Below are 13212 nucleotides of genomic sequence, written 5' to 3' on the forward strand. Positions count from 1 at the left end.
CTCCACATCATTGCATTCAGTTTTTATTCACAATTTGTTTAGTGTCCCAACTTTTTTGGAATCTGGTTCGTATACATATATATAAATACTAAAATAAATATGACTTCATTACTTGGTGAATTTTCACGTATTGTGTGTGTGTGGGGAGGGGGGGGGGTAAACCCCTTCAATAAATGAGGGACTCTTGTTTGTGTACAAGAGTTGTTCCTAAAACATCCTAATGATTTTTTTTAGAACATTTAAAAATAAACAACAAAATAGAAGCATCAGGCTCTAAATCTGACATATCATGCGTTAACACTTTTTTTTTTGCAAGCGAGATCCATGCAGTAAAAACATTAATCAGAAAGCCAACCTTGACTTGCCCCAGCTACCCGATCACACTGTTCACTGATTTTGATTATGAAAACAGATCACTGATGAGGTCATTTAGATAGGCACGCTGGTGTATTTGTCGCGGAGCAGTTGCTGTTTTGAAGTACACACACTGAAACACACGGTGAAGTTTACAATAAAAACACAATCTAAGGAGCCTGATGCAGAACGTACTGCTGTTTGAAAAGTCTGAACAGCCGAACGGTCAGACGCAGGAAAATAATAAGGTGCTAAAGAGCAATAATACAAGCAACGGTTTAAAGAAACAGGTCTCGGTTTGAACAACAAAGGTGCAAATATCTTAATCCACACTTATCAGAACATGCGCGGTCTGTTGTGTGTCTGAGTGTCATGAGATCTAAGAAAGAACAACCAGGAAACATTTAAAGCCAGTAATTTATGGACACAGACAGTTTCATGTTTGCTTTTTTCCTTCATGCTGTAAGTACATATGTGCTGATGAGTGGGAGGGTTAACACTTAACACTAACACTTAGCTTCATTTTTGTTCCATGCCACTGTTTGACCAGAGCCGTGCAAACAGAGCACCTTTCAACAATCTGCACTCACACATGTTTTGACTCTTCTGTGTCTTCCAGCTCTGTTTTATCAGTTAACAGTTTATCAGGGGCGCGAGCGACTGCGGATCTGACCCATCTCTTTGTGACACACACACACACCTAACTAAGGGCACTTGTGTTCAAACTTGCCTTTTCTGGTTCATCTAAAGCCCAACTTTATCTTTATCCTCCCTCGTCTGATTTTTCCTTTAAATCTCACAAACAAAAATTCACATACAGGATAAAATAAAATCTTCCATCTGTAAAAGCACACTGTATCTGTAAAAACAGTAAACATTTAGGACCGGATTGTTTCCAGTGCGACAAAGCAGTTCTTTTCAGAGACTTACACAACTTTTCAAGTCAGGACATGATAGAATGATACGGTTCTGACCAGATCTTAAAACGAAGTAAATAGAACATCTGATAAAGAAAAACACAACAAACTACACTGACTCATTGTTCTTTTTTTTACAAACATTATTCCAACATGTACATGGGCTGTTACAAAATGTAAAAATCTTTTTTAAATAGCTTGTAGAGCCACTTGTGGCAGCAGTAAACTCAAGGTCTGGTCAGGACTTTGAATGGGTCGTTACTGCTGTGTGTGGAATTATAGTCCTAATGCAGAATTCAGCTTTAGCTAAGATTCAACAACAGTTGACTCAAACACTCAATAGTTTAAAGACTGCTGGAGGCTCAACTCTCGTAGCAGATAAACAACCCTCCACCACCGTGCTTCACAGCTGGAGGAAGGTATTTGTGCTTACATTCGGTTTGGTTTTCATCAGACCTACTGCTCACGACAAAAAGATGTCTTATTTGCTTCGATGCAAAGCCACGGTCACCTTGCTATATTTTGTTTAGAAGAAATACATCTATTTGTGGTAACTGTTCATGTGCAAACTTGACTTGTTCTGTATTTTTCTTATTGTACAGTAACATTCAGCAGTTAAATAGTTACATGAGGCCTGTAGACTCTGAGATGTAGCATTTTTCAGATGACAGCATGGTTTGACCTTGAGGTGAACTATCTGGGAGGTCCACTGCTGATTGGCATCTGTCCTATCTGTTTTTCCACTTGTGGATAATCTTTCTCGATACAGAACGATGGACCCTGAGTTGTTTGGAAATGACCTTTAAACCTTTCCCAGAATGATGAGCAACAAGTACCGTACTCCTCATCTTATTCACACACATCTATGTTCTCCAGAGGAGCAGGAAGGTGTTCATCCTCAGCGGTGATCAGTTAATCAAGAGCATAAAGTCATTTATTCCAGGTAAAGACGTACAAATGAAGTCACAGTCTGACCCAGGTATTAACGACTCAAAAATCTTAACGTTTCTTTTTCAGACTGAGCACTTTTCTCACCTGTTTTCTTTGCGTTGGGTTAAACAAAATCTGAACATTACTCTATGTTGGACCAACATGCACACACTAAATCATTTGTTTTAACGACCAAAGCAGCAATAGGAAGAGTGAAACCCAATAAAAACCTCACAGAGCAGAGGAGATTTATTGCTGAGAAATGTTCAGGGAGGTAGAAAAGAAATGGAGAGAAACTGACATAGACAAAGATAAGATTGCTATCACGCAGAGGCTTTAAATCACAATAGTTATGCACGTCTACATACATTATATGTGTTTGAGAGCAAGTGCTCTTATAAGAATGCTTTGGGCTCTATCGTTCAGCATCTGGGGGAGTTATGGGGAAAGAGAAAGCAAGAAACTGTTATAGAAGACTGCACAGCCTTGACATGAGAGCTTTGATGAGCGGCAACTGGTACAACCAGATCCAGTGTGATTACTGCCCCCACGCATGCCAGAACCCAAGGTTTTCTTCATGTTCTTTCCATATTTCTGTGTGTATCCAATCATATTTGTGACCACACATGCAGTGAATGAGAACTGCTAATGAGCAGGCTGGACTTTAAATGAATATAGAAAACTTTTTCCAACTGTAATGATCTTATGAGTAGATGTGGCCATTAACAGAGAGAAACTATCACAAAGGCAAATGCATTGCAACAAAACACCAAAAAATAATTATAAAAACCATTTTGTTTTATTGTAGTGCTTTCTAAAAAGCTGCAGTTCTGAACTGGCTTGGTTTCTGACGAATGATACTTTTGTCTGAAAGGTTGTATTTTCAGTATTTGTTTTTCGAACGCACAAATCTACACACAGAAATCCCCACTTTCAGGAAAGCCCAAGAGCCACCGTCTCTTTTCAACACAGTGCTGACCAGCCATTTACAAACAGACATCCAGGCTCATTCAGCACTCCTCCTACTGTGCGTGACAGCGCAGCTTCGAGAAATGTTGTGGGCGCTGCTGATTCACGTTTGCCCGAAGTATCAAACTAAGCAGTGTTCATGTTATACAAAATTACAACAAGCCTAAAGATAAGGCTAACGAAACATTCAAAACATGAACACCTCCATAAAAGTAAAGCTGCAGTATTCCTTGAAGACACATCACCCACAACCTTTCAGGCCAGAGTTTAAAACTAAAGTCATGCTATGATGAGAAATGATGGAGTTGTGGACATTTTGGGCAAATCTGGTAAATAACATTATGCACTACCTCATGTAAGATCTCACATGATCTGGATGAATCTGCACTATGACCATGATGAGTTTTAGCTAAATATATGTAAAACAGACTGAGAGTCATTTTGTGTTGGCTAATGTTGATCAGCTGTGGTGGCTATCTTGAATTGGAGTGACTCCATGATCGCCTTTCGACTTTGGCGGCAAGTGATAATAGCAAAAACCAGAGCACCTCTCCCCATCTCATTTCTCTCATTTTATCAACTACTTGACCTCCTCTTAAAATCAAGACCTTCGCATCAATCTCTTCACGTCACTGTTATCAGTGCAGAGTGACACACACTAGTTATCTGTGCGGTTGTTTGTATTTAACGTCTTTTGTTTAACCAGGCAGGTCAGTTTAGAGCCAAATTACTCAGTGACTGTCAAGTCAAAGTAAAACACAGATGCTTTAGAAAAAAAGTCTTGTATCATTATAAAGCATAGAAAAAAACCTACATTTGAGTTGCTAAAAGAAGACGTGTCATGCTACAAAACCTTTGCACAAGTTTACAGTCTCCTAAGGCATAATTACATTTTTGTCACATACTGTGATAAGAATGTAACATGATTATAGTATCAAAACTTTTTTATAATGTCTGCTCCACTCCTTTTCTTCTAAGACGTGTCCTTTCATCTATATACATATTTAAACAAAACCTTGAAAAAAGCCCAGTTCCAACCCTTAAAATGTTCACAGTGATACTACACTAATTCTTAGTGAAACTCAGTTTTGTCTAATATGGGATAGATAAAGTTTTATGTCAAAGATGTAAAATATAAACCACGTACCTGAGAGCCCCGGAGTGACCCACTGTGATCTGCGTCATTCCTCTCGTCTTTCTGTTGACAGAGTTTCTGTCTGATACAGCAGTGCAGTCATAGTAAGCATAATTCAACTAAGCTGCTGGCACTGTTGCATTGGACCGCAGGCATTCTGCAGTTACTTAATGCCTGAAATACCAAAACGTACAGAAAGAATGAGACTGAGATGAATGCAGACGTGATCAGAAGATGAGCTGTTTCCAGAGGAGCAGGTGAAGAGAAAAAGGTTTACATGGATCTTTGCAGAATACTGACTGGTTGCTGCAACATTTCTTTTGAATTGTGTTAAATTATTTTGGCCATTAAATAAGCTGTAAAAGCAAAAGTAGAATTGTTGGCAAAACCAAACAGCTGAATACATGCAAGAAAAAAAAAAAGATCTCACGGGAAAATGCCACTTTTCCATGACCCTGTCCTAAAGTGACCAAGGGAGTGAAGGTCAGCCACAGGCGCTCTCAACTCAACCTATCGCCCCTCCTATCCCACCCGAACTCCTTAAGATCACCCTGCATCGACTCCCCCTCTATTTCTCATATCAGAGTGTTAACAAAACGCTGAAATCCTTTCGAGTGCTTTCAGTTCATGAATGAACACATCTAACTGCTCTGCCAATAAATTTGTTACTACAGCTGACAGTTTCCACTTAAAATGTCTAAAAGTTCACAAAAAACAAAAAGATTTTATAGAAGTGGTTTCAAAGCTGAGTCTCAACATCATTGTGGGGAGTCTTGAGATCCTCTCCAGAAATTAACAATTTGCCATAATTGTTACAATACAGTAGTCCCTCGGTTATCATGGGGGATCCGTACCCTGAAGCCCCACGATAAGTGAAAAACCACAAAGTAGGAATAGTAGTACAAGTAGTAAGTAGTAGTTCATTTTAGTATACACACACATACACACACACACACACACACACATATATATATATATATATATATATATATATATATATATATATATATATATATGTTTATACTGTATATATAAAAGTAGGAATAGTAGTACAAGTAGTAAGTAGTAGTTCATTTTAGTATTTATAAATATATATATGAAAGTAGGAATAGTAGTACAAGTAGTAAGTAGTAGTTCATTTTAGTATTTATAAATATATATATGAAAGTAGGAATAGTAGTACAAGTAGTAAGTAGTAGTTCATTTTAGTATTTATAAATATATATATGAAAGTGTTTTAAACCATTCCCAAACTCTTGCAATATTCTAAACAATGTTTCTAAACGCTCTAAGAGCACAGCATGTCATGATTTCAGCTCTCTGCCTCCTGCTGCACCAGCGCTCTTGGCCACGCCCACTTCTCAGCTGCAGAGCGACGATCAGCTGCAGGAGGAAGCTTTTTCTGCAGCTGTGGGCTGCACACAGGTGCTAACTCATTTAAATAAATTTATTTTAAATAAAAATTCCTTGCCAATCGGTCGTGCAGCTCATCCATCAATCAGCCAATTGTGTGTCACGTCCAATCTTATTTTGAAAAATCGCGACAACCGAATCCGCGAAAAACGAAAATCGGTGATTATAAATAATTGTGTTGTCGTTAGGATCTGTTTAATTGGCTTACTAGCTATGTTTTTGCACTTTCGCAAGCAATAATTCGCATTGTAGTGAACCAGATAACCTCAAATCTACCAGATGGACAGAGACTGTTATTTTCATTGATCTGAATAAGTCTGAACCATCTGATGAACTTTCTTTCTTGAATTAATCAAGCAGAAAAGACAATTCTTTATAATCATTACTGTCTTACAAATGTTTTGATAATCAAATTGTGTTAGTTCACTCAATGCTTTACAGGTTGAAAAGAACTACTAATTTTTATTTTTACATAAACAGTAAGTAATGATTTTTGTTCCTCATTCAGAGAAGAAATCACCTGAATATGCCTTTCTTGATTTTCTGTCTGAAATGAGCAAGCTGTCGTAAGTATGTTAAAGGTTGGTTTTCGGTCAACTAAAATGTTTACCGAGAAAAATGTCATGTTTTACTATTTGAAAAGATTACAAAGTGTGAGACTCCACGAAGTCTGCTGTTGCTGCAATAATCTTTTCTGTATGTTGTAAACAATCCTTGACTTATGATAACATCTTACGTCACAAATCCACTCCTCTTTCTGGTCCTTCCACGAATCAGAAAGCTCTAAATTGAACAGGAAGTCGACCCAAATAAAATGTGGCAACTTCTCAGTTCATAGATTAGAAAAGAGAAGGAATAGAGAATTATGGATTCCAGAATTCCAAGAGAATGAGAGTTCTGAGAGATGTTGGAATGAGAGCTGACAACAGGTCCGATAGTCCAACAGAATGAGCAGATTGAGAGTGCAGCCGGTTATGAAGAGTTTGGAGTTATGAAGAACCAGGAACGTTTGGGATTATAATTCTGTTTTGAGCTAATCAACGCACGACTTTCTGAAGGTTTGGTAGCTCTCGACGGAGACGCTGAAACGAGTCAGAAAGGAACTACATCCAGCGCTGATTCATCGTCAACAGGTAGATGGTTCTATTTTGACCAAGTGTACCGTGAGAAGCTGAGGATCTGACGAAGCGTGCAATTTCTGGTTAAACAGATTAAACTTCCCTCACACAGTTCTCTGTAAGATAATCTCCTTTCACTCTAAAACCCACCTCTCTCTCATAAATCAGTACAGATATTTTAGAAATATCTTAAGCAAAGTCCTCAAATCACCGCCGAGTGATTTGAAGTTCATTTTCTGTGAAACTGTCTGTTATTATTTTCATATTTTGCCAAATTAATGTAAATGTTTGATGTTAAACTTTGATTCTGAAAATAAATGATTCCATTCATTTGATGGGTCAAAGATAAACAACGTCTCTCGTTACATTTCTGTTAAATTCAATGCACGACATTTACAGTCAGAAAAATGAAGAACTCGTGAATATTGTATGCATATATAATTCATATATTTGTCATACAACAAGTGACACGTACCTCACGTGACTCACTACAGCATTACGAGTATCTATTATTATTATGCGGGTAAGAGGTTAAAATATTTTAAATCTGTCTCACTTCAAAAACCAACAGACTAGTAAACCTCAGTGAACTACAGTCTGACCTTCCTAAAGGTCTCTCTGTATTTTTGCTGCCTTGTCTTCCCATGTGCTCCAGTAATCATTAAAAAAATCAAACATGAAACCGCTTGAGGTCTTTGTGGTGAGGGCCTTTTCATGTTAATGAGCCCAAAACAAGACGTGCTCTGATGAGACCAAAATGCCAAAAATCAAGCTGGGAGGAGCTGCAGAACGGCGTAAAATGATTATGCTCATAAAGAAGAATAAAACCCCAAAACTTAAAACAGATGAAAAACATAAGCCAAATGTAAAAACTCTTGCGCTGCCTGGAGCCAGGTCTACTTTCTGAACATATACTGTAACCCTCTCCCAATGAATAATGGTGAGAAAGGGTAAAAAGATATTTAGAGTAAACACCCTTTTCACCCTGATGTAGTTTACTAAAGTTACAAACTGATTTTGGAGCCACCCGAGTTCTAACTAACTATGGTTGAACTGCATGACATAAATGTGAAGATAAAATGTGAACGTGTTGTATTTCTCAAAGCTTCCTCTAAAGAAGACAGCTTTATGAGGAACACTGACCTATAACGAATGGCTAAAGCTGGCAACAAAGGATAGGTGGGAATAGTCAATATTTAGTGTATTTGATGGTAGAATTAGGTGTTTGCTTTCACACAAACATTAACAACTTCTGCTTTCGGAGCTCCCACTACTCCTCTCCTGGCCATGTTTTTCTCTGCCATATTCAGGTTCCCATTGAAGCTTGTAAATAACCCGTTTCTTCCTCTCTTTCCTTGGGTTTCTCCTCCTTTGCATTGCACCATATTTCCCATGAATGTTGTCTCCAGCTATGTGGTTTGGGGTGCTGTGGGAAGAAACTTGGGCCTTGTTAGCATGGCACGGCGGCGTCTCTCAGCAGCCGACACATATCGTCAAAGCACAATTACACGTGACTGTAAGTTGTGGGGGAAAGATGGAATTCTCGTCCCTAAAACACAAATGAACACAGTTTCATGAACATGTTTAAAGAAAAGGTTGGGTGAGTGGTCACTAGGCCTGTCACGATAACAAATTTTGCTGGGCAATTAATTATCTCAGAAATTATTACGATAAACGATATTATTTGAAATTTGATAATATTAGTAATTATTGTCAAATTTAAGAATAGATGTTGGTTAATTTGTTTTGCGTGTAGTACCTTTTTTGACTGCCAGATGGCAGTATAAGACTGTTTGAACCAAAGGATGGATAGTGAGGGAACGAGCAACATATCTCTTTAAGAAAAATGGGAGGAGGCCCCTTGACGTGACATGGGCTGCCTCTCCTTCCTTTATTGAGTTCTCAAAATGACGGACGCTCTGTGTGGTTTGAGCTCTTTAGCATAGCATTTTTCACACGCTTTTAATAAAAAAACAGTAAGCACGTTCTCAGCTTCTTTTTGCAGAGAAAAACAACTTTTTACATGACGACACGGGTTTCAACTGTGAATTTTGGAGCTTTGACAAGATGGAGGGTTTTTTCCCCCGAGGTCGGCCTGTTAGCTCGTAGCTTAGCTTCTCAGCTTAGCTGCTTTTAATGATTAAAAAAACGCGATTTTGGATTGATTTTAAAGAGAAAAAAAAAGGGAGGGGGTCAGTGAAGAGCACCGGAGTAGAGCCTTTTGTCAACCAGTCTTCAGAGACGAAGAAACGATAAAGCAGATAAATGAAAATGAGGTTGATCATTTTCATTTATTATACGATTAATTGATTTATTGTTTATTGCGACAGGCCTAGTGATGAGTAGAAGCACCGTTTGGTGTCTACCTTGAGTTGGATTCTCTCCAAAAGTTAAACAGTACTGTACAGTCAATATTAGTTTTTTTTTAAGTTTCATTAAAATTCAACCACTGTTTCATAAGACAACAAACGAGGTTAACTCCAACAGTTAATATCAAGGTTTTAAGCAAAGCTGTCCTACAATGTGATGTGCTCAAAGTATGTAAGTGACAAGGCTCAGCTACTACCACACACAATTTTAGCTCATATCTGTAAAACTTAAATTGAGTTTTAGTTACTTTGTGATTTCTAAAGTCATTTGGCTTTTGCAACCATACTGACTTGGGTTAAATCCAAAATGTAATCAATCCCACTACTTTCTGAAAGACTTGTTAGTGTTCCATGTCATATTTCAGGCACAAACTACCGGAGTTGATTCCAGTAATGGCAACATCTTAAACACAAACCTTTCACAATCAATTAGAATTTAGAGTAAAAGTTGGGGTTGAGTCTCAGCTACATCAAATTTTAGCTTGATGTCTTTCAAAGTGAGTTATAAACATTTTTGTGTTTGGTAATATATATATATATATATATATTGGTGTGGCAGGGACTCTTCTTAACGAAGCTCCGGAAAGTTAAAATTATTTTGTTATATATCCTCATCTTTTCAAAACTTATATGAATAAACAGATTAGGATACAGCTTTTTATTTTACCATAAACACTAAAGATGAGTAAAATGAATAATAAATCTTCTTAAACTACATTTTTTCATTCCATGGTAAAAAATGCAAAACGTGGACAGCTAAAATATACTTATGATGTATGTAGAGTGCATTTTGTCTTGGTGAGGACACAGAGAAAAGGTTTGAACAGTGTGATTTCATCTTCTGTATGGAGATAAACACTATATTTTAGCCTTCCAGTCTCCTCTATCATATACTTTCTTCTGCATGTTTCTGGATTTTTCACCATAATTCCAATACTATAAATCCTGTGCAAGCCAAGCTTATATCCACTATGACGCGTGCAAGATCCATAAATGTTGGTCAAATCGAAATTTGCAATAAAGCTCGAACAAACTATAAATATTTTTATGAATCATTGAGGCAAAAAAGATAAATAGGGTCAGAAAAGATAAAGGGAAACAAATGAGTAATAATAAGCCAGAGAGTGGAGAGAATGGCTAAATCGAGTTCATTAAGCATAAATTTGCACATCAACATATTTGAAGGAGTAAATAAAAAAGATTAAAAGTTATTTTGAGTGAGAACTTTTGACTTTTTAGAAAACTAATTAAAAGCCATAAAATGCCTGTTGGACACGTTTCTGTGAGGCAGAATGCCTCTTAGTGGGCAGGAGTTGGCTCAGCCGAGCACGAGTGTTTTATTGGTTCTCCTGGGCAGTGCGACACGCTGCCCCACCATCTTTTACAGAACCATGGTGATTAGGAGCCCGACACGGTGACGGCACCACCGCCACTGGACTGTGATTTACACTGAAGAACAAATGCCCTTGTTTGTCCTCAAAAGTGCAGATATCTGGAGCAGATTACAACAACAGTCATGTATTCTGGACTTCAAGTGAAGCAGAAACTGTTTAATAAAATGACTTGGAAATCCAGTCACAGTTTTCTTTGCATGAATACTGCAGAGGAACGACTTAAAAAAAACCTTTATATAATATATATATAACAGGACAGTTCATGGTTTGTATTTTGTCCAATAAATAATGTTAAATCTTGTTAAATGACTCTACAAGTTGAGAAATTTAACCATATGTTAAATAACAAGAAAGTTTTTTTTATTTAATAAATAAAAAATATATATTTTCTTCCAAGACGCTATAGTTTGCTCCATATAGCTTGAGTTCTTTATAAACCATCACAATGAGAAACATTTTTATACAAAATATTAGGGAACTTAATACCTATCAGTCACTACGGGAATATAGTTGCAGAATATTGGTGGACGATAGGTGGTTATATTAAAATGCTAAGCTCCACAACATAAACACTACTTTTTTTATATATTAATTTATTAATTCATCCTCATCAAACTTTCATTTCTTGCAGCAGAAATAGAATTGTATTCATGTGTTGTTAAAATATATTTAACTAAAAACAATGCCTTCATGTTTGATCAATATTAGCCATATTGGCCAAGCACTGACTTTGTGAGGCCTGATTGCGTGTGATAAAATGCAAAAAAAGTTTAAAAAAAATAGATTCCTTCTTTCTGTCTGGTAAACATGAACAACTCAGGAGGAGGGATGACTGAGGAGGTTCATTTGGACCCTGTGGGGTTTGTGTAAAATCATTTCTCTGGTCTTGTAATTGTCTGTAATACCTTGCAGATGGGTGTGTGTATGTGTGTGTGTTATTTGGATAATAGTGTGGAAGCAGGAGTGAGCTCAAGAAATTTGTGAACCACAAACCACAGAAAGTAAAATGTAGACAGTGAGCGTGGCTCAACAAATGGAACCAAAGACCTCCTTGTCCTGAGGGTTCTGGCGGTGGGGGGTTGGTTTCTGGAGACACATGCGGGTCAAAGAGAGAGAGAGCTGCGTGCTGAATCATTTTCTTGTTGGAGTTTGGGAGTCATGGGCAGAGTGAGAAATTAGTCATGGATTAGGTTATTTTTCCAGTTTCTTGCAAACATAAGGTGAAAAGAGAATTCCTGCAGGAAGATACGGAGACAAAGAACTCTGAGGCAGAGGAGGCAGCAGGGCTCGGTGTAATTTAGTGGCATGTGGCTAAAAGTACACACTGGAAGTGTCACACTTCTCCACAGCTATCACCTTACTGCACCTTGCAGTGACTGGCTGGCATGGAAATAGTCCCACAGCTGCCAGTGCACTAGGAAGCATGATAGCTCTCAGCCTGAAGATGGAGCAACCATATGTAAACTGCACTGCGGAGGGAATCAGGATGAAGAGTAAACAGATAATAAACTAAATAAAGTTCAACATTACAACGGGTTATTACATGTTTTTGCACTTGTCTGTTTGATTTTGTGTCCATTTTATCACTTGCAAACAAAAGGCTAAAGCAGAGTGATAATGAATTTGCCCATGTCTGTGTGGGTTCGTCTGTTAGCAAAATATCTCATGAATCACAGGATAGATTTTCATGAAACTTGCAGAAAATAATCACTGGATGTACCTCGACAACTAATTAACTTTAGAAGCCAACCTGATACAGCAGGGGTCTGTAGCCTTTATGGTCAAAAGAGCCATTTTACGCCTTCGTTCACTAAATTAAAAGTGTTCAGAGCCGCAACAACCTGCTACAACTGTGGTTATCAACTGGTGGCCCATGGGACACTTTAGTTTTTTAGAGGGGCCTTTTGTGGCCACTAGGGGTGACATCATAAAGATAAAATAATAATTTTACAATTTAAGACAAATGAAAAGACCAGATTCTTTTAAAGAGAGGGTTTTTTTAATTAATAAAAACTATGAACTATGCAGACCTAGGGATTTTTTTTATTGTGGAAAAATTAATTAGTTATAGACATAAAGCATAAAGTTAAAGTGGGTATGTTTTACTCCTTGTATTTGTTCCAGTATTCATATATTTGCAAAAGAAATGACAGAAAAACTTCTAAAACTACTGGTTGTCCTTTTTTGTTGTTTGTATAACAACCAATAAAATTCAGTTTTATGTTGGTTTTGGTCAAAGCTTGAAAGAGCCGCTGCAGAGGGACCAAAGAGCCGCATGTGGCTCCAGAGCTGCAGGTTGCAGATACCTGTGATGCAGGATGGCCACCACAATTTACAGACATCAGTTAACCTTAAAACTGCTACAATTCTGCAAAATTCACAGATATTAATCTATAATTTGATGTGGTAGTACTTGAGAGTCATTCAAATCACTTTTTATGATTACAGCATGGGACTGTGTGAATGTGGTTCTTTTCAAGGTTTAACCAAAACCTTTACAACAAAGTCCAGGTCAATAATCCAGGTATACAATCCAGCATTTTTCAGTCAGGTCATCTGGACAGTTTCTTTATTTTGTGCTGAAACGTTTCGCCTTCGGTCCGGAAGGCTTCA

The 13212-nt window shown here is 37.6% G+C and overlaps 1 protein-coding gene across 1 annotated transcript in view; it reads right to left on the minus strand.

Annotated features, from left to right (window-relative positions):
• The window catches only part of coro7 (coronin 7), a 116294-nt gene that overhangs the window by 26567 nt on the left and 76515 nt on the right, over nucleotides 1-13212 (minus strand). The window lies entirely within an intron of this gene.

The sequence above is a fragment of the Nematolebias whitei genome, chromosome 15 (assembly GCF_014905685.2).
Source record: "Nematolebias whitei isolate Nwh7 chromosome 15, NemWhi1, whole genome shotgun sequence".
Classification (NCBI taxonomy): domain Eukaryota; kingdom Metazoa; phylum Chordata; class Actinopteri; order Cyprinodontiformes; family Rivulidae; genus Nematolebias; species Nematolebias whitei.